At 36.6% G+C, this 22,308-nt stretch overlaps 1 pseudogene; it reads left to right on the top strand.

Annotated features, from left to right (window-relative positions):
- Positions 1 to 581: 581 nt before the first annotated feature.
- Positions 582 to 15,263, top strand: LOC115283461 (annotated as a pseudogene).
- Positions 15,264 to 22,308: the final 7,045 nt, after the last annotated feature.

The following is a 22,308-nucleotide window of genomic DNA, read 5'->3' on the forward strand; positions in this document are numbered from 1 at the left end:
AAATGGTTTATTTGGGAAGTTCAGATTACCAGGAGTCTTATCTGCTGGAGGGACATGCTACCACAGGCTTTTAAAAATACAGAATAAGAGGGGCACCTGGCTGGCTCAGAAGAGCATGTGACTCTTGATCTCAGGGTCATGAGTTCAAGCCCCACTTTGGATGTGGAGCCTGCTTAATTAAAAAATAAAAAAAGCAAAACAAAACAAAAATGAGAATAGAGGAAGAGGGATAAAAGTGATGCAGATAGCCAGGCTGCACAAGTACTTTTCTGCCACAATTTCTAAGGGACTCGGGATGTATTTCCTGGCAGTGGGGACAAAAAAAAAAAAAAAAAAAAAAAAAAAAAGAGAGAGAGAAAGGAGAGGGAAAGGTCCTTGAGGGACTTTTTCTCCCAAGTTACCCAAATGTCCCATAAGCAAGGAGTTAAACTAGTTAGCAAGAAGTGTTTGTTAAAGTTAGCCTCACAAAATCAAAACAAAAGCAAATGATAAGTACCATTAGGGCAAGATTTATGTCTGTTTCACTACTTCATTGTTACCCCCAGAAGAAAGCCTGGAAAACAGTAGGTGCTCAGTTAACAATGGCTGAAAGCGGAATGAGAATTGAAGGGGAAACTTTACAGCCTACAAAACAAGAGGAGCGAAGTGTGGATTGTGGACAGTTTGCTGATGTTTGTTTTTTCATTGCTACTTTTATTGAACAAGTGCACAATCTGGAGACACCTGATAGCAGTTGTTTCTTCATTTTCTTCTTTTGGGATGGGATAGCATAACTAGAAATAAAATGGCTGTGCAAACAGATGGTGATTTTCAACTAATGTCGGCATCTGTTGTGTGGAGAGGGGAGAAGGGGGGAACACTATCCGGTCACAAAGCCATCTGATTAGTTAGCTCCACTTTGAGGAGAGGCAATCACAATTACAGAGATAGGAGAAGTGAAAAAGTGTTCAACAAGTTGCAGAAGAATACAGCTTCTTAAGGGTTTTTTTTTTTCCATAGCAAAATTGGATATAGAAACCATTCAAGTGTACCTGGAGGAAGTTGCAGTAATTTTTGGTTATCTCTTGGTTCTCATTGTCTTCTCCAATACCTCTGAATTCTCTTTAAATACCAAGAGAGCAATGGAGGAGTTTCTGTACAAAAGCTATCACTGTTGTAAGGCCAAAAAGATGGGGACTTGATGCAAATTGTGGAAATGAGCTTGTATGATTAACAGCAAAAAGAAAAAAAAAAGCTATGCTAGATTTTTTGACCCTGATAGCCAGCATTCTATAGTTGAAACTGTTGACTCCGTGAAAGGATTGATTGTTTTAATTTTCTTGATGCAAGACTCTCGTGGTTTTCCAACTACACCTTCGGCTTCTTTTTCTCTCTTGCATACAGGTTCATCTTATAGGGAGGGTGGGAGCTCCCACTCAGCCAGAGAGGTGGCAAGGTGGAAGGTGTTGCTCTCCAGATGTGCTGACAGGCTTTTGCTTTTCCTTTGTGTCCTCACAAATTGTCTCTGGGAGTGAGTCCCCCCAACTTTGGGGAAGCACCTGGCTGTGATCTTTACTTATAATTCAACCTTATTTTGTACTTGCTGTTCTTTGACCATATTCTATACTTTTCCAAACAGATGTTCACTCTGCAATGGAAAGCCACCCTTCCTTTTCCATCTGTAAATACTCTACTTTCTCCATACAAACAATAATTAGCAGAATGTTTTGTTAGTGTTTACTACATGCACGATTACGTCTATTTTGCCATTTAATTCTCACAATAATCCTATTCAGTACATTCTATCATGACATTCATTTTACAGATGCCGAAAGTGAGGTTCTGAGAAGTTAAATAACAGCATCAGTCACAAAGCTTGTACCTGTTAGGGCTGGAGTTTGTGCTGAGAAAACTGATAAATCTGGCTTCTGATGATATATATTCTACTTTGTGAAAAGATACTTCCTTCATGAATCCTTTTATGATATGCTCAACAAGATGTGAACTCTTGCACATTTCTCTGCATTTTGTGTGGGCTTCTTTATGGTGATTATAATATTCTATGCTTTATAATGAATTCAAGTATATTCTTGAAGCAGATTATAAAGTCATTGAAGGCAAAGACTGTATCTACTCACAGTGTTTTTCTCTTGGATGACTTTATGATAGACAGTTGGTCAACTTCTATGATGTAAGAAGTTGGGACCAACTAGTAGTTGCAAATCCAAATTAGTATAGGTTTGAGCATGTAACAGATGATTGAGGTGGCCCATTTGGCTGTAATATACTGAAGAGCATGGCCTTATCTGCAGGGAGCAATAGCTCTTTGGTTCCTGTTGATTGTGATCACATCAGCATGTATGCCTTGTATTGCCAGTTCTTTTGATTTTTCAAGAGAAGTCAAGAATCTGGATTTTTATTTCTTTATCTTTTATTCTTTTACACATTTTATTTATATATTTTTAAATGGTTATTTATTTATTTTGAGGAAGAGAGAACAGGACAAGGGCAGAGAGAGAGAGAGAGAGAGAGAGAATTATAAGCAGGGTTCGTGCTGTCAGCCCAGAGCCCAATGCAGGGCTTGAACTCATGAACCGCAAGAACATGACCTGAGCCAAAATGAAGAGTTGGATGCTTGACCAACTGAGCCATCCCAGGGCCCCAAGATTTTACTTTTAAGTAATTTCCATACCCAATGTGAGCTTGAGTTCACAGCTGCAAGATCATGCATGCTCTACTGACTGAGCCAGCAAAGCACCCCCGAAATCTGGATTTTTAGAAAAAGTGGTATCTCTTGTTTTTTAAATGTTGCAAAAATTAAAACATAGACTAGACCTATATGGGCTAGATATGGGCCAATGACTGGTAGATACTGTTTCTGTTCTTCCTTTGAGCTCTTATTTTATAGAATAATGATTCTATGTAAATGAATATTCTAGTACTATCAGATTTGTTCAAGAAATCACTGCTATTATGAGTAGTATCTTTTATAATGTTTGAGGGTAAGAAAAAAGAGGGAGAAGAAGTATCAACCCCCAAGGTGTTACTGATATTTTGGAAAAACCAACATATATTTAAAAAATAACAGTGATCTGAGAGCCCTGTGATATAACTGTCTGTGTGTATATTTATAAGCATAGATGTATATGTAATTTGCACACAGATAATCAAATATGCATATATTTATTTTTATATACAGAATGTACAGATTTACTTTACGTTTTACATTTATGCAAACATATTTGAATTTACCAAATATGTAGTCAAAGATTTTTGAAAAAATAACAAAGGATCAGATTCAATTTTAGCTGAAAAGTGTTGAAAACTGGACAATGACTTTATTGCTTTGAGAATCCAATTCCCTAAATCAGCCAGACCTTGGAAAATGAGCAGCTTCAACATGTTTTGGCCTGTAGTAGCATTTGAAATGACTGTTTAATCTGTTTTGGTCCTATCTTGTGTGCTAAGTATATTTCCGAAAAGTCACACAAGGACTTGAATGAAATGCACTAGGTCTATCACCTCCAGTACATGCAGAAGTATAAACTCTCTTCAAGTTAAATTCAATTGCAAAGAGCTGAGTTTCTCAGGTCACCAGAGCCTTAAGCTGAAAAACAGTCTTCATCAACATCTAAAAATAGATATAAAGAGCCCATCAAGAACGTGGCACAGAATGAAGTACTGTACGATATTGAAGACAGGTAACATTTTCAAGGAACCAAAGTTTAGTTAGTCTTGAGCAAGAATGTAAATATTTGGCACGATTCTGTCAGCTTCTCAAGAAGATTGTAGGAATTTCCTTCCTGGATTGGCTTTACCAATAGGCTAGACATTAATCTAAGAGATGCTCATTTTCTTTCTAACTTGTTGGTGCTTTATGTTACAATTTGGGGCGGGGGGAGCAGGAGTATTGTCTTAAAAGCAAATAACTTCGAACTTCCTTCTTTTGGAGTTTCTTCTCGTTTGCAGGTTGCATTTTTAGCACAAAAGTAAATAGAAACAGTTATATATTAGCCAGAAGAATGACTACAGGGAGAACATAATACAATCCCACTGCCATTCTGTAGATTCGAGAATGTTGGAGCTGGAACAGACTTTAGCCGTTCCTTAGCAGTTGTCCTAACCATCTTATGGAGTTAGACTCGTTATCTCCAAGACCCTTCATAGCTCATTAGTCAAATGGAGCAGCTGAAGCCCAGGGTCAAAGTTTATATTTACTGTGAATCAATCTTCCCGGGGGAAAAGGGAGTCGACTATTAAAATACCAAAGCACGTTTATCTGAATTCATGAAAAATTTGCAACAGTTTATATGGCATTTCAAATAAATGGAGCAGAATTGGTCTAGTACTTGAGGTCCTGGAAATGAAAATTTTAAGCATATGTCTTTCTTTAATTTTAAACAAATTCTAGCATGTCTTGGGTACCTTTGTAAAAAGAAGTGAACCAATTAACCAAATGCACTTTGCTGTGTGCTTGGTTCATTGCAAGCATTCAACATATATGTGCTCTGTGGCTATAGGCAGTGATATTCACCATAGATTTCTATTTAGTTTTTATGTTTCTCATCTAGATGCTTCACTATTGGCACTGGAAGTAACTTTATGAAGTTAAGAGTAAATTTTCTTTGACCTGAGCCTATAAATCTTCTTTGAGGCAGAAACTAATTGAAGCATTCATTTTTATGTTTTTTTTTTTTTAAATCCTGAAATTGCTGCAAAGGGACATTTGACTGCTATATAATTTTTCTAGATATATATAAAGAAAAAGTAATTATTTGCCTCAGATTTTATGTCTTATTTAAATTAAATAAATGCCTAAAATACATAAATAAAGCCTCATTGAATGTTGGAATGTCAGGAAAGAGAATGAAATTTGTGTGTATTATTCTCATTGTTTAGCACAGCTGAAAATAGGAAACTGGTGCTATTAAGTTTAATCTTTCCCTTTTCACATCAGAACACTCATATATACAATTTAAAAAATCAATGGGGAAATTGTATGTAAGTGAATATTAATTGTGACTAATTTAATAATATTCCATATGAGCCATTTAAAAGTTACGAACTTTCCTTTTGTGTTCATCCTTCACATAACTGTTGGGATAATCTCTTACCAATAATTGTATTTTCATTATATTCTTCTCTTGCTCAAAATCCTGCTGAGAACGCCTATAGCTTTAGTGGTGTTAAGTGGGAGCTGTAGAGACAGAAGTTCTGGGTCTGAGTCTCTACTTTTTGCTAGCTGTGTGTCCTTGGGAATGTCTTTTATTTCCTCTGAGGCTCAGTTTCTTAATAAACAAAGTAGGGAAATATATTAAACCTGACAATATTGTTGGGGCATGAGGATGGCTCAGGCGATTACCATCTGACTCTTGATGTCAGCTCAGGTTATGTGAGACTGAGCTCTGCCTCTCGTAGAGCCCGGTCACGATTCTCTCTCTTCCTCTCTCTCTCTGCCCCTCCCCTGCTTGTACTCTCTATCGCTGTCTCGAAATAAATAAATGAATTTTATAAAAAGTGACAATCCTGTTCTGAGGGATAAATGAGACAATTACAATTTTTTAAATGTTTGTTTATTTTTAAAAGAGAGAGAGAGAGAGAAAGAGAGAGAGAAAGAGAGAGAGAGAGAGAGTGGTGGGGGGAGGCAAAAAGAGGGAGACATGGAATCAGAAGGAGGCTCTGGACTCCACACTGTGGGAGCCTGATGTGGGTCTTGATCCCATGGACTGTGAGATCATGACCTGTGTTGAAGTCAGATGTTTAGCTGACTGAGGCACCCAAGCACCCCTAAGTGAGACAATTTTTAAAGTTCTTCCCCTTGCAGCCAGCCTGAGTTAAGCCCTGGTATTCAATAACTACTGATGTAATTAATGGATAGATACCTAATGCTTAGAAGGTAACATGCAAATTCTTCAACCTACCATTCAAGACCTGACCTCCTGTATTTATCCCAACAGCAGCACTCTTAGTTTGTCAAGGCCTAGTTAGGATAGGTCCCTTTGTTTTGGCCACATTGATTTCCTTTCTGTCCTTATCCACTACTCAACCACTCAGTCCCATGCTTATACTACTTCTATTATCCTACAGAGAACGCTTTTCACTCTCATATGCCACAATATTTCAATTACTTTGCTAATCTTGCACGAAACTCACCTTTTTATAGGAAACTGCCTAATTAACCCCATTATGACTTAGGTCTCACCATTATTCTGATTCACCTTTTCAGCACTCATGTAATCTGTTTACATAATCCTCTGCACCTGCAGGCATAGTTTTGCCTTGTTCTTAAGTCATTTTCTGTATATTTAGACCCCTGCCATCCATCTAATTGCCAAGCTCTTCAGAAGTGTTGAGGAATGCATCTCCTAGTTTGTTTGTCACACCCTTTCCCATATTACCCTTGGTCTTTAGTCTCAAGAACAGAGTTGCAAATTTTGCTGAATAAATGAATCAATAGCATTTAATGAAACTGCACTTTGCAGCTATGAAACACAAAACATCAAGTGAATGCAATTTCATGCTTATGATCTAAAGCAGCCAACTGGCTGTGCTGACAAGCAACAGATATTTATGATTATTGTTAGATTTTATAAAATGAGGATAAAAGAGGATGCATCATTATGTGACTGCAATGTCAATGGTTAGCATAGCATATTACATTACAAACTGTTCTACTGTCACAGACTCAGTGTACAATTTAAAATGATGATATAGCTGTGTGACCTTGGGCATATCAGTTAACCTCTCAGGTGTTCAGTTTCATCATTTGTAAAATATATAAGGGGTTGGATTATATTATTTGCTTTCAGTTCTATCATTTTATGGTTCTTATTTTATTTTATATATTTTTTATTTTATTTTGAGAGAGAGAGAGAGAAAGAGAGAGAGAGAGAGAGAGAGAGAGAGAGGAATTCCAAGCAGGTTCCATGCTGTGAGCACAGAGCCCATTATTGGGCTCAATCCCATGAACATGAAGAATATGACCTTAGCTGAAATCAAGAGTCAGATGCCCAACCAACTGACCCATCCAAGAGCCCCTCATTTTATGGTTTTTAGATCACATACTTCAGCCCAAGTTGGTAGTGTGACAATGCATATATGATGTGAATGCTGAATATATGATATCTTAGTAGTCATCAACTGGTGCCCTTTGAGGGTCCCCAAGTATATATTAAAGACATACAGATTTTGTCTTGGGTTGATGACGTTTGTGATCTATTTGTGGAGAAACTAAATGGTTCTAGAGGTAGTATAAACAAGACTCAGTATTTTCTAGCAGGATAACTATTGAGGGAAAGAGAACCAGAAGAGGTTTTAGTTCAAGAATAAATTGAGGCTTGGGTAAAATAGGGTCAGCATTTGCTTTACCAAAAAGCAGAAGTATCTTTCCCCATTCTCTCTGTCCCCTTCATTCACTACACCCCAGAGATCCCCCTGTCCCAAAGAAGAATTTATCATTAACTATAATTCATGATTCAAAGTCATCATAAAAGTTGGTATTTTCAGGCAGTTTTTTTAAGTAACATGTAGGGACATGTGGGAGGCTCAGTCAGTTAAATATCTGAATCTTGATTTCGGCTCAAGTCATAATCTCACAGTTTGTGAGATCCAGCCCCACATCGGGCGCTGGTGTGACAGTGCAGGGCTTGCTTGGGATTCTCTCCCTCTCTCTCTGTCCCTCCCTGCCCTCAAAATAAATAAAGAAACATAAAAAAGAAAAAGCATGTAAAAATTTCATTAACACAATGAAAGTAGAAAGACATGTACATTTATCCCAGCTAATATAAATCACTTGCAACCCTGCCAGTGTCCTAGGTTAATGAGATTAAAGAACCAAAAGACACTTATGAGGAATTTATTCCCAAACACCAACCCAGCATCAAAAGGCAGACTATATTGATTTGTCTGGTTTCATAAAAACATTTGTTTCTAATGACTGAATGAAAATTACTTCTTCAAAAACATTGTCTTCCCACCATCTCTTTTTTTTCAACCATCTCTTTTTTTAAAGCAAGAAGTCTATGTAATTACAAGATAATGCTTTTCATAAAAATGAATATCATTTCAATGAATAAATGAGTATATGGAGAATATATGTGGGACAATAGAAAATCTTAGAACCAGTTTCTGAGAAAATGAAGTTTTGTCAGGTACCAATAACCTAACATGGCTTTTAGAGCTTGGCACTTTGTGTAGCCTACTAAACATACAGTTCTTCAAGCTAAGATATGACTTATCTAAAATAGATTATTGTATCCATAATGCATAAAATAGCTACAGAGACATGTTGTTGTACCCACATGAGATGATGCATGGAACCCAAAGGAAACAGAAGCAACCTGAGACATTTCTCCAAGGGTGTTTTATAGTGTCAAAGAGGCTATAAGCCTTCGACCAAAAAGACTGGGGAAAAAAGAATGAGTCACTATGAGGTCAAGAGTATGTATAGTGGGAGTGAAGCTGGAAGGGTAAAGATTGCTGAAACCTAAGGGATAGAAGTCAGAAAGTAGGATACTGGAGTTAAGGATTTCTGACATTCTGGTCTAGAGGTCTAGAGAGGCTTCCATGGCTGTGACTGAGTAAAGTAAAGTGGAGGTAAATGCCACAAGTGTAGAGGTTAAGATCTATAGATGTAGGGTGCTGAGTGGCCTGACTGTCTATAAGGATCTTTACTGCCTGGATGAATAATGAATACTTATTCTGTGGAATGTGTTGTGGAGATATGGCCATAAATGCGGAAAACACCATTGCTGACCTCATAGAACTTCTATTCTAGTAGAGAAGATACACAGTTTAGATGAATCATTACAATAAAGTATAAGGAGCGTTACTTTTCAGAAACCAATGAAATACATTTAGGCAAGGGGAGTCTATATTCTCTAGTAGCTAATGATAATGGAATTGTCTTTAGCAAGCTTTCCCTTGCTCATTTTTTCTATCATGTTATGAGTAAGAAAGGCTTTCAGTTTTTAGATGAAAGTAAAATAGACTCAGAGCAATTAGGTGATTTATCCAATGTTATACTTATTAGATGTGGTAGAGGTAGAATTCAAAACCAGATCTGTCATAGCTGTAGTTCTGCTGTGGCTTATGTGAAGGGACTGCAGCCCTTCCTTCTGGCTGATTACAACAGAAAAATATGGAAAAATATAAAAACCACTATTTGAGAACTCAAAGAAGTTAGCAGAAGCAATAATATTTTGGAGAGGAATTAAAACGTGGAGAAGTGACCTGCATGGGGGCTAGTTTCTATTCTACACCCCATCCGTGCTGCTTTGTGTCTAGTGTGGGTGGGTCCCAGTCACACTGTGATGTGGTGGTGTTCAAAACTAAAACTCTGATAGAAAGCTCATGAACTTTCTAGCTTGAAGAACAAAGGATAGGAACACCACAAGGCTGGATAGTGTGGGAGGAATCACAGTAGGTAGAAATCTGGAGAAGGGGCCCCTAATTCTGTAGAAGTCTCTGCTGGGCTCCTGAGCCATGTATGCATAAGATGGATCTTAGTGAATACAGCTAAGGCTTGGAGAATTGGAGCTGAGATTTACGTAATCCATACAAGTCTCAGATTCACCCTGAACAATAGCTATATGAGACAGATCCAAATAAGCAGAGCAAATTCCTAGGGAAATAAAATAAGATTTAATATTGTAGCAACTTCACTGAGGTATACTTTACATATACAATTCATCTGTTTTATGTTTATAACTCGGCGATTTTTTTTCAAGGAAATTAAGGACCATTTCTATCACCCCAGTGAGATCTCTTCTTTCTGTTTATAGTTAATCTCTGTTCTCAGCTCCAGCCCCTGGAAACCACTAATCTACTTTTTGTCTCAGTAGATTTGCATTTTCTGGACACTTCATATAAATGGAATTATACAATATGTGGTCTTTTGCGTCTGGGTTTTTATACTTAACAAAATGTTTTTGATGTCCATCCATATTATAAGCATATACAAGTATTTTGTTCTTCTTTAAGGATGAAAATATTCATTGTATGCTTATTCCACATTCTAAAGTAAGATTTAAACTGCCACCCATGTAAGGCAAGACAGAATTTATGGTCCAAACATAACAGGATAATCTCCTGCTAACACAAAAGAGTCATCATTTTCAAAAAAAATCCCAAAAGATTCAAGAACATGTCCAAACAACCAATTGTCAAAATATCTGAGAGACTATGTATACTGGATATATTAAGAGCCTGGGAAATATGACCAATATTCAAGGGAAAAGGCAATCAGCAGATGCAAACCTTGAGAAAACTCAGATGTTGGAATTATCAAAGTATTTAAAATATCAATTATACCTATGATCCATGAAGTTGAGTAAAAAACACTTGAAGTGCATGGATAGATAGATATTGCAATAGAGAAATAAAAAGTATATAGGGGTGCCTGGGTGGCTCAGTTGGTTAAGCATGCGACTCTTGATTTGGGCTCAGGTCATGATCTCAAGGTTTGTGGTTCAAGCCCGGCATCCAGCTCTGTGCTGACAGTGTGAAGCCTGCTTGGGATTGTCTCCCTCTCTGCCCTGCCCCCACTTACACTCTTGCATGCTCTCTCTCCCAAAATAAATAAATAAACTTTTAGAAAAGTATATAAAAAAAGAACCAAATGAAAAAACATTTGAGGTGAAAACCTTCCTGCATGGACTCAGTAGTAGACTAGAGAAGATAGATGGTAGAACCAGTAACTAGAAAATAGGTCAATAAAAGAAATAAACTGTATGATTTCATTTATATGTGGAATCTAAAAACAGTTGACTTCAGAACCAGAGAGTGGAAGAGTGGTTACCAGGCACTGAAGGGTTAAGAAAATGAGGAGACTTTGATTAGAGGGTACAAACTTTCAGTCATAAGATGAATAAATTCTAGGGATCATCTATTCTACATCATGGTGGCTATAGTTAGTAATATTATATTGTATACTTGAAATTTGCTAACCAAGTAGATCTTAAGTGTTCTCACCACACTAAAAAAAGGTAACTATGTAAAGTGGTAGATGTGTTAATCCATGTAGTAATCAATGTGTATGTATATCAAACCATCATATTATACACCTTAAATATATACATGTTTTACTCCTGCCAATAAAGCAGGAAAAAAAGAAAACAGGTCAACAAATATTATCCAATCCTGAGCAACACCAAAACAAAGAAGATTTAAGGGTTGAACAAAATGAACAGAGCTTCAGGGGCTTGTGAGACAATATCAGAAAGTCTAACATTCATATCATTGGAGTTCAGGAAAAAAAAGAGAAGATATTGGTGCAGAAAAAGGTATTTTAAAGAATATTAGCTAAAAACTTCTCACATTTTCTGAAATATAAATCAACAAATTCAAGAAGTTTACTGAACCCAGACAGAACAGCTCAGAGAAAACCATGTCTGGCCATATCATAATCAAAGTAATGAAAGTCAAAGATAATTTTTTAAAAATCTTTAAAGCAATCCCAGACTTTAGCCTCTACTACAATACAAAGCTGTCATCATCAAGACAGTATGGTATTGGCACAAAAACAGACACATAGACCAATGGAATAGAATAGAGAACCCAGAGCTGGGCCCACAAATGTACGGTCAATTAATTTTTGACAAAGCAGGAAAGAGTATCCAATGGAAAAAAGACTGCCTCTTTAGCAGGTGGTGCTGGAAGAACTTGACAGCAACATGCAGAAGAATGAAACTAGACCACTTTCTTATACCATACACAAAAAGAAACTCAAAGTGGATGAAGGATCTGAATGTGAGACAAGAAACAATCAAAACCCTAAAGGAGAAAGGAGGAAACAACCTCTTTGACCTCAGCTGCAGCAATTTTTTACTCAACACTTCTTCAAAGGCAAGGAAATTAAAAGCAAAAATGAACTACTGGGACCTCATCAAGATAAAAAGCTTCTGCACTGCAAAGGAAACCATCAATAAAACTAAAAGACAACTGATGGAACGGGAAAAGATAGTTGCAAATGCCATATTGGATAAAGGGCTAGTATCCAAAATCTATAACTCACCAAACTCCACACCTGAAAAACAAATAACCCAGTGAAGAAATGGACAGAAGAAATGAATAAACACTTCTCCAAAGAAGATATCCAGATGGCCAACAGACACATGAAATGATGCTCAACATCATTCATCAACAGGGAAGTACAAATCAAAACCACACTGAGATACCACCTCATGCCAGTCAGGGTGGCTAAAATGAACAAATCAGGAGATGCTGGTGAGGATGTGGAGTAATGGGGACCCTCATGCACTGTAGGTGGGAATGTAAACTGGTACAGCTGCTCTGGAAAACAGTGTGGAGGTTCCTCAAAAAATTGAAAACAGATACCCTATAACCCAGCAATAGCACTGCTAGGAATTGCCTAAGGGATACAGAAGTGCTGATACATAGAGACACATGTACCCCAATGTTTATAGCAAGACTTTCAACAATAGCCAAATTATGGAAAAAGCCTAAATGCCCATCAACTGCTGAATAGATAAAGAAGATGTGGTTTATATATACAATGGAATACTACCTGGCAATGAGAAAGAATGAAATCTGGCCATTTGCAGCAACATGAATGGAACTGGAGGGTATTATGCTAAGTGAAATAAGTCAGACAGAGAAAGATACCATATGTTTTCACTCATATGTGGATCTTGAAGAACTTAACAGAAGAACATGGTGAAGGGGAAGAGATTTAAAAAGTTACAGGGATGCCTGGGTGACTCTGTTGGTTAAGCACCCAACTCGGCTCAGGTCATGATCTTGCAGTTCGTTGTTTCGAGCCCCGCATCAGGTCTTGTCCTGACAGCTCAGAGCCTGGAGCCTGTTTCAGATTCTGTGTCTTTCTCTTTCTCTGCCCCTCCCCCATTTGTGCTCTGTCTCTGTCTCAAAAATAAACTATATAAAATAAATAAATAAATAAAAAGTTACAGAGAAGAAGGGAGGCAAACTATAGGAGATTCTTGAATACTGAGAACAAACCGCAGGTTGATGGGGGTGGGGAAGAAAGGAAAGTGGGTGATGGGCACTGAGGAGGGCACTTGTTGGGATGAGCACTGGGTGTTGTATGAAAACCAATTTGACAATAAATTATATTAAAAAATAAAAAATCTTTAAAGCAGCCAGGGAAAATACCGTAAGTTTGTATATATGGGAACAATGATTCAAACATCTGTGGATTTATCATCAGAACCATGGAGACCAGAAGACATTGGGATATCTTTAAGGTGCTGAAGACAAAGAACTATTAACCCAGAATATTCTCCATCTAGTGTGGATATACTTCATGAGTAAAGGTGAAATAAAGACATTCTCAAGAAAAGGAAAACTAAGAGTCTCTGTCAACAGCAGACATGTTCTACAAGAAATGCTAAATTAAGATCTCTAGGATGAAGGAAAAGTATATTAGGGAAAAACTGGAATTTTCAAGAATGAAAGAAGAGCATTGAAGATGGTAAATCTATGGATAAATATAAGAAACTTTCTCCTAAATTCTTTAAAATGTGTGTTACTGTTGAAATCAAAGGTGTGACAGTGTCTGGTAGAGTTTCCAATGTAAATAGATGATATACATATGAAAAATATAAAACAGTAAAGAGACCCATATGGTTATATGGTTTCTGTATTTTGTTTAAAGTGGTAAAATACTACCTAAATAGATTATGAAAGTTAAGCGTATATATTATAATGTCTACTGAAATTATTCAAAACATAATTCAAAGAAAAACAGCAAAAAAGCCAACTTATGCATTGAAATAGAATAGTAAAATCTATCCAGCTAATCCAAAAGAAAGCAGGAAAAGGGTAAGAAAGGAACAAAAATAGAGAGGACAAAAGAAACAAATAATGTCATATACAAATAAAACTCATGCCAGGGGCGCCTGGGTGGCTTAGTCGGTTGAGCGTCCAGGTTTAGCTCAGATCATGATCTCCCCGTGCTGAAAGCTGAAAGCTGGCTCAGAGCCTGGAGCCTGTCTTTGGATGCTGTGTCTTCCTCTCTCTCTGACCTTGACTGCTCACGTTGTCTGTCTCTCTCTCTCTCTCTCTCTCTCTCTCTCTCTCTCTCAAAAATAAATAAAACATTAAAAAATATTTTAAAATTTTATGCCAACCAATACACTGAATCTTAAAAATCTAAACACACAAATTAAAAGGCAGAAATTGAAATAATAAAAACAAGACCCAATTACATGCTGTCTGTAAGAAATGCACTTTATTTTGTATTTTTTAAATGTTATTTTATTTTTGAAAGAGAGAGAGACAGAGCATGAGCAGGGGAAGGTCAGAGAGAGGAAGACTCAGAATCTGAAACAGACTCCAGGCTCTGAGCTGTCAGCATAGAGCCCGACATGGGGCTTGAACTCAAGAACTGTGAGATCATGACCTGAGCTGAAGTGAGACGCTTAATTGACTTATCCGCCCAGTTGCCCCAGAAGTACACTTTCAATATAGAATATAAAGATATATATAGGTCGAAAGTAAAATGATGAAGCCCTCTCTCCATGGAATAGCAGCAGCCAGAGCTGTGCAATATTGTCCATGGCAGCGCTATGCTGGGGACCTGGCCTAGACCTGGTGATGGAATCTCACAATGGCATGGGCCCTTTGCAGCTGCATTTCTTGCCCTGTGCTTCCAATGGAGGCACTGTACTGACAATTGCTTGAGAAGAGTTTTCAGTTGTTACTTCTGATACTTGACTGAAGAGTTTTCAGTTCACACCCAAAAGGGCCCTAAGTGTTACAAATTAACAGACAAAAGAGTCATTAGATGCAGCGGTTTTCATGGAGACCATCTTGTCCTGACAACGATTATTGAAGTAAGACTAAAAATGTATAAGCATTCTTATAATAAGACCATGACTACCTGAGCGATTGCTACAATGCTGTCTACAATCCTCTATTCAAGGTGCCTTTTTTCACAGTTTACAACATCACTGGGGGACTGGATGAAGAAGGGAAAGGACCTGTGTACAGGGTGCTACAAGAGAGATTTCTTGAAGGCTGGAGACTCAGAAAGTGCCATGCTACAATCCCTGCTTGACAACCGGGTTGGTTTTAAGAACATTGAATGTGGAGCATGTCCCACTGTCCTCGGGGCAGAGCCAGTGGAGATGGGCATGTACACTAGGAATACACTCAGAATCTGCATCATGACCAAGGAGGGCATCAGGGAGGAGACTGTTTCCCTGAGGAAAGGTCGCTGTGTGTGCTATTATCATGAATCACTTCAAAACTGGTTAATTTTATACCTTGGAACTATCAGACTAATTGGTTTTGTTAAAACATGAAACCTGTTTTTTTCTTAAAGTAAAATGATAGAAAAGATATATAATGCCAATAATAATTGAAAGAATGCTGTGGTGTGGCTGTATTGATATCAAAGTAAACTTCAGAGTAATAAATATTATCAGGACTAAAAAAGGAATTAGATAATTATGAAAGAATCAGTTCACCAAGAAGACATAACAATTGTAAATGTATATGCATCTAACAACAAATCTTCAAAACACAGCTGATAGTAATAGAACTGAAAGAGGAAATAGGCAAATCCATAAACGTATATGGTAACTTCAGTACAGGTATCCCAGATGAATATGAATATAGAAAACCTAAACAACATTATCACCAACTTGAGCGCATCTTCTTATCAAGTGCACATGAAACATATTCTGGGCTACAAATATACCTTAAAAGTGTACAAGGATAGAAGTCATACAAAGTATGTTTGCTGACCATAATGATGTTAAACTAGATAGAAATAACAGAGATATAAAATATCTAGAAAACCACAAATATTTGAAAAACATTACTAAATAACCAATGAGTTAAAGGAAAAACTCAAGGGAAATTAGAACATATTTTGAATTAAATTAAATTTAAGTTGCGACATTTGTGATATACATCTAATGTACTTGTTCAAGGGAAGTGTATATAGCTCTAAATCATCTTTCAGAAAAAGGTTTCAAAGTGAGGATCTAAGCATCTACCTTAAGAAACTAGTAAAGGTGAGTAAATTAAACTCAAAGAAAATAGAAGGGAGGAAATGGTAAAGATAATAAAGCAGAATCACTGAAAGTGAAAACAAAAATAATTGAGAAAAATCAATGAAATTAAAAGTTACATCTTTGACATTTTCAGTACAATTGATTAATTTGTAGCAACACTAACAAAAATAAAAGAATGAAGACACAGATTGCCAATATCAGGAATGAAAGAGGGGATATCACTATAGAACCTATAGGCATAAAAGGATATTAAGGGAATACAAAAGACAATTGTATGCCTATAAATCTGAAAACTTGAATAAGTTCTTAAAAGACACAAACTACTAAAGCTCACTCAAAAGGAAATAAGTAACTAGATAGTTCCATATTTATTAAAGAATTTGAATTAATAGTTAAATAACTTCCAAAAAGAAGATTCGAGGTCCAGAAGGTTCCACTGGAGGATCCTGTCAATCATTTAAGAAAGGACTGGTACTAAAACTATACAATCTCTTAACAGATAGAAAAGGTCAATGTCACCTTGATATAAAAGTCAAACAGGACCACCTGAGTGGCTCTGTTGGTTGAGCGTCCAACTCTTGAATTGGGCTCACCATTTGTGGGATTGAGCCTGGCCTGCATTGGGCTTTGTACTGACAATGCAGAGCCTGCTTGGGATTCTCTCTCTGCTCCTTCCCTGTTCATGCTCTTTTTCTCTTTCTCTCAAATAAACATTAAAAAATCTGAGAAAAACTTTAAAGAAAATTAAGAACCCTCATATAATAAATATAGATGCAAAGCCCTGAGTAAAATATTAGCAAATAAAGATCAATAATAAATGATTGTGATAGTATATCAGAACCAAAGGACGTTTATCTCAGGAATATAAGAATGATTCATCACTGAAAATCAATCAACTTAATTCACCATAATAACAGATTGAAGAAGAAAACCTATACTACCACATCAAAAAACACAGGAAGAAGAATTTGACAAAATTCAACATCACTTCATGATATTAAGAATTATCCACAAACAAGGAATCAGAGTGGAACTCAACCTGATAAGGAGTATTTATTTTAAAAAAAAACACCTAAAAACAAAACAAGAAAAAATCCTTCAGGTGATAACATACTGACTAGTGAAAGACTGAATACTTTTTACCTAAGATCAGGAATCAGGAATGATGTCCATTTTACCCTCATATTTAACTTCATACTTGATGTCTTCTTGAATGAAATGAGGCAGGAAAAAGAAATAAAATGTATACAAATTGGAAAGAAATAAGTTTGAAAAGAAATAAATCTGTCTTTGTTTTATCATGTTTTTCTAAATAGAACATACCAAGGTGGTGCCTGGGTGGCTCAGTGGGTTAAGTGTCCAACTCTTGATCTCAACTAAGGTCTTGATCTCAGGGTTGTGAGTTCAAGCCCTGCTTTGGGCTCCGTGACAGGTGTGAAGCCTACTTAAAAAAGAAAAAGAAACAAAAGGAAGAAAATACCAAGCAATCTACAAAACGAGCTCCTAGAACTCCATAAATGAGATTAGTAATGTATGATACAAGGTCAGTATAAAAAAATCAATTATATTTCCCAATGCTGACATGAAGAGTTGGAAGACAAAGTTTTAAAGTCTGTGCCATTTATAATAGTGTATATAGCATGAAATACTTATATATAATTTTAACAAAGTATACTTCCCTGTTTGCTGAAAAATAGTAAACAATGATAAAAAGATTCGATATTGTTACATTTCGGTTCTCTCTAAATTGATCTGTAGATTCAATTCAATCACAATAAAATCATGGCAGGATATTTGTAGATATAGAAAAGCTGGATCAGAAATGTATGTAGAAATGCAAAGAAACCTAAATAAACAAAACAACTTTGAAAAGAAAAGAAAAAGTTGGAAGATTCACACGAGCTGATTTCAAGACTTATTGTAAAGCTACAGTAATCAAGATGTGGTGGTATTGGTAAGAGGATAAATGCATATTTTTGGTATAGAATCTAAAGTATAGAAATAGACCCAAAGAGATATGGACAAATGATTTTTTGTTACGTCTATTTTATTTGTCATTTCGTGCATTAAAAAAATTTTTAAGAGAGAGAACGTGTGCATGCACACGAGCAGGGGAGGGGTAGAGGGAGATGGACTGAGAATTTTAAGCAGCCTCCACAGGCTGTCAGCACAGAGCCTGATGTGGAGCTGAGACAAAATCAAGAGTCAGGTGCTTAACCGACTGAGCCACCCAGATGCCCCCCAAAATATTTGTATTTTGGTAAAAATGCATAACAAAATTTACTATCTGATGTCTAAATATATAGTTCAGTAGAGTTAAGTATGTGCACATTGTACAGCTAATCTCCAGTTCTTTTTCATCTTGCAAAACTGAAAGTCTATACCCATTAAACAACTGCTGATTTTCATTTCACTCCAGCCCTTGGAAACCACTCTTCTATTTTCTGTTTCTGTGAATATGCCTCCTCTAGATACCTCATATAAGTGGAATCATACAGTATGTCTTTTTGTGACTGCCTTATTTTCGTAGCATAATGTCTTCAAGATTCACCCATGTTGTTGTATGTGTCAGGATTTCCTTCCTTCTGGAAAATTGAATTTTGACAAAGTTCCAAAGTCAATTAAATGGGAAAAAATAGTCTTTTTAAAAATCATGGCTGAAAAATTCAACAGTGTGCAAACAGAAAGTACATGAATATATCCAGTGCCCACATCTTGGTTACTAATACCACTCTCCAATGAAAGGAACCTAGGCTCTTGGAAAAATGACTATAGGACCATGGAAGAAATATACAATATGAGCCTGGAACATTTTTTACTGCCACAAAGCAAGAAAAACAAGCAAGCAACTAAACAAGAAAAATTGCTTGGTAATGGGGATGTGTCAAAGAGACATGGGACCTAAATGAATGAGGTCCCACTAGCCAAAGCTGGAATAATTTAAGCCACAAGATAAATGAAATGAGGTCAGATTATAACCCAGAGTATAGAATAAATATCCATGAGTCCATACTGTCATGAATGATCAGTAACAAAGAACCTAATGACCTACTGATATTTTTGATACTCAATAGAATATTGGTGGATTCAAATTAATTGTGGTCAGTAAAATAAGCCAGAAATCAAAGAGTACGTACTTTATGATTCCATTTATGTAAAATTCTAAAAACTGAAAACCAATCTACAGTGACAGAAAGTAGGTCAGTAATTGCCTGGGAATGGAGGTGGAAAGATGGATGAAATGCTGCATGAGTTATTTCAGTTGTGTTGTGTTTTCATAGCTGTATACATATGTCAAAACTAACTGGATTTTATACTTCAGCTATGTGCATCTTTTATTTCAACTAGGTCTCAATAAAGTTTTAAAAATTACCTGCTTGACCTTCAGTCTAAAGCTCTTTTCTTTTCTTTTCAAATGTTTATTTATTTTGAGAGAGAAAGAGAGAGGTAGAGAGAGAGAAAGAGAGAGAGGGAGAGAGAGAATCCCAAACAGGCCCCACGCTCAGTGCAGAGCCTGACCTGGGACTTGAGCCATGAGATCATGACCTGAGCCGAAATCAAGTGTCGGATGCTCTACCTACAGACTGAGCCACCCAGGTGCCCTGAGCGGTCTTTTCATTACAGCACAATTGCACCTCTGGGTTGGGGATGGAACCTCTGAGGATGGCAGACAGAGAATCTGTATTTACGAAGTGAGCTAATAAAGTCTCCCAGACCTTGAAACAGTATTAGGTTAGATTTCAAATAATAGATGGAACTACATGAAATTGCTTGTATTATAGGCTGAAAGTGGTTGAATATCAGAATTTCATATGTGGGTGTGTACAGAGAAAAAGCATAATATATGCATTGCATTTGGACTTAGATGCAAATTCATAGAGTGGTAAAATGTGACATCTGTGCATCGATTCAAAGAAGGATATTGGCTTCTCACTTTCAGTACAAAAGGCATGAAGGCTCAATAGAGCATTTAAATGTTCTTCTTAAAATGGAAATAGCTTCAGACAATGTAGATAATTTAAAGAAGTAAAAATCACCCAAGGAAAATCGCTGTCAATTTGGTGTGCATTCTTTAGGATTTTTTCTATACATATGTAAACTCACATAGATTATAGCTTATTTTTTAAAGTGGTATTGTGCTATAGATACCCATCTGATATGAACGCAATACATGTATTTTTATTTTGCTTTGTTTTTCTTAGAAATCCTTTCAAGGAAATATATAAAAGGACATAATTTTGATTTTTAGCTTTCACATTGTTTTGTCATCATGTGAAGGAATTCTAATTATTTCTTTAAAAGTCTGTGTTGTTAACATTTTGGCAGGTTACAGTTGTACTACTCTGAAGAAGAGTCTAATGAATATTCTTGTAGCTACATCCTTGTACACATACATGAATATTTCTGCAGGATAAATTGTTAGGGGATGGTCAGTGGGTAAAACATTCTTGAGACTTTAGATATAGAGTTGGCAGTTTGGTAAATCCTTCTTGCAACACTGCTTCCTTCGCTTTACAGATGCTATGATTCTCTTGCTTTTTCCTTTTAACTCATTGGCTTTTCTTTTTAACCTATTTCCTTTTCATCATTGGTTAATCCATTAACCCTCCTGTTTCTTTTGCTGGATCCTTCCCTCTTCCTAATTTCTAAATGCTCAGACCTTGGAGTTCTTTATCTACAATGGCTTTCTATATAATCTCACCTCGGCCCACGACTTCCAAATTTATATCTCCAGCCCTGACCTTTCCCTGTATTTCAGACTCTCTGCTTGGGTAGCCAATAGGCATTTGAAACTTATAAATTGTCTCAAGTTAATATTTTTATTCCTACTCCACTTTTCAATCTGCTCCTCATTTATTACCCTCCCCACCAACAGTTGCTTTAGCCAAAAACTTAGAAATTTCCTTAATTTTTCTCTTTCTTCTTTAATTGAAAACTACTGCAGTAGCAAATTCATTCAGGTCTGCCTTCAAAATATATCCCAAATCTGACAAGCTCTCACGATCTCTGCCTCAACCATCATAGTCCCAGACACCAGCATATGTCAGCTGAACTACTACACCTTGCTCTTAAGTGCTGCCCCCCTCTTGCCCCTCTACACTAGGCACCATAGAATGAGTGACTGTTTAAAAATGCAAACAAGGGGGTGTCTGGGTGGCTCAGTCCGTTAGGCGTCTGACTTGGTTTCAGCTCAGGTCATGATCTCACGGTTCATGGATTTGAGTCCCGCATCGGGCTCTGTGCTGATGGTGCACAGCCTGGTTGGGATTCTTTCTCTCCTTCTCCCTCTCTCTACACCATCCCTGCTCATGCTGTCTCTGTCTCTCAAAATAAATAAATAAACTTAAATTTTTTTAAATTAAAAAATGTGAACAAAGCTATGTTAGTGACGTTTCCAAATCCTCCAATGGCTTCCCAGTGCACCTTTTAAATTCATAGTTTTCTGTTCCATATGCACTGGGATCCTTGCCATCCCTTGAATGTCCCCTCTGCTCTTCTGGTTACCTTTGTTTTCTTAATTATTTCTTCTTTTTTTTCATTTAACACCCATTCCATCTCTTAACACCCAGTCTAAGATAGCACCTCCTGCTACACTTTTCCCACTACCCTGCTTAGTCTTCTATCATAACATTTATCAGCACCTGACACAATATACATTCATGGTTTTTGTTTATTTTGTCTCATAAGTATGTAAGCTCTACTGGATGCAGAGCCTTTTTATTTTCTTGTTATACATAGCAGACAGTCACTGAAAACATGAATTAATGAATAAATGACTTATTACAAAAACTTGTAATAATTTCCATTTCTACCAGCAGTATCTGAGAGTGTTTTCCCATATCCTTGCCAATAATGAATATTGTGGGTGTTTTTCATGTTTGCTAATCTGTGGCTTACAAAATAATATATCAAGGTAAGAAACTAGGAAAAGGTGGTCAGAATAGAGCTTTCCTTTCTTTCTCAGTGGTATATAAAATAAAATAATGTGTATCTTAAAGGTGATAACATCTACGATTGGATGAAACATCATATGCAGACTGCCTGTCGATTTGCCTTGCATTGTACATACAGAATAATTAGAGAACATAGTTCCTGTCTTTGAAAAGCTGACAAACTAAGTGATAAGTAAAATGTGCATAAAGATTTTGAATAATTTGGGATTAAATCAGGTAGTAATCCTTTTACCATCATTAGTTTGATTAGTAGTTTTCTGGTTCTGTTCAGTGGGTCTGCTCCAGGGGTCTTCAGACAGTGGGTAAGGAATGGACAGTCAGCTGAGCTCATATTCTACATTATATGAAGTAGCTCTTGTTTTAGTTATATTACA

The sequence above is a fragment of the Suricata suricatta genome, chromosome X, assembly GCF_006229205.1.
Source record: "Suricata suricatta isolate VVHF042 chromosome X, meerkat_22Aug2017_6uvM2_HiC, whole genome shotgun sequence".
In the NCBI taxonomy this organism is placed as follows: domain Eukaryota; kingdom Metazoa; phylum Chordata; class Mammalia; order Carnivora; family Herpestidae; genus Suricata; species Suricata suricatta.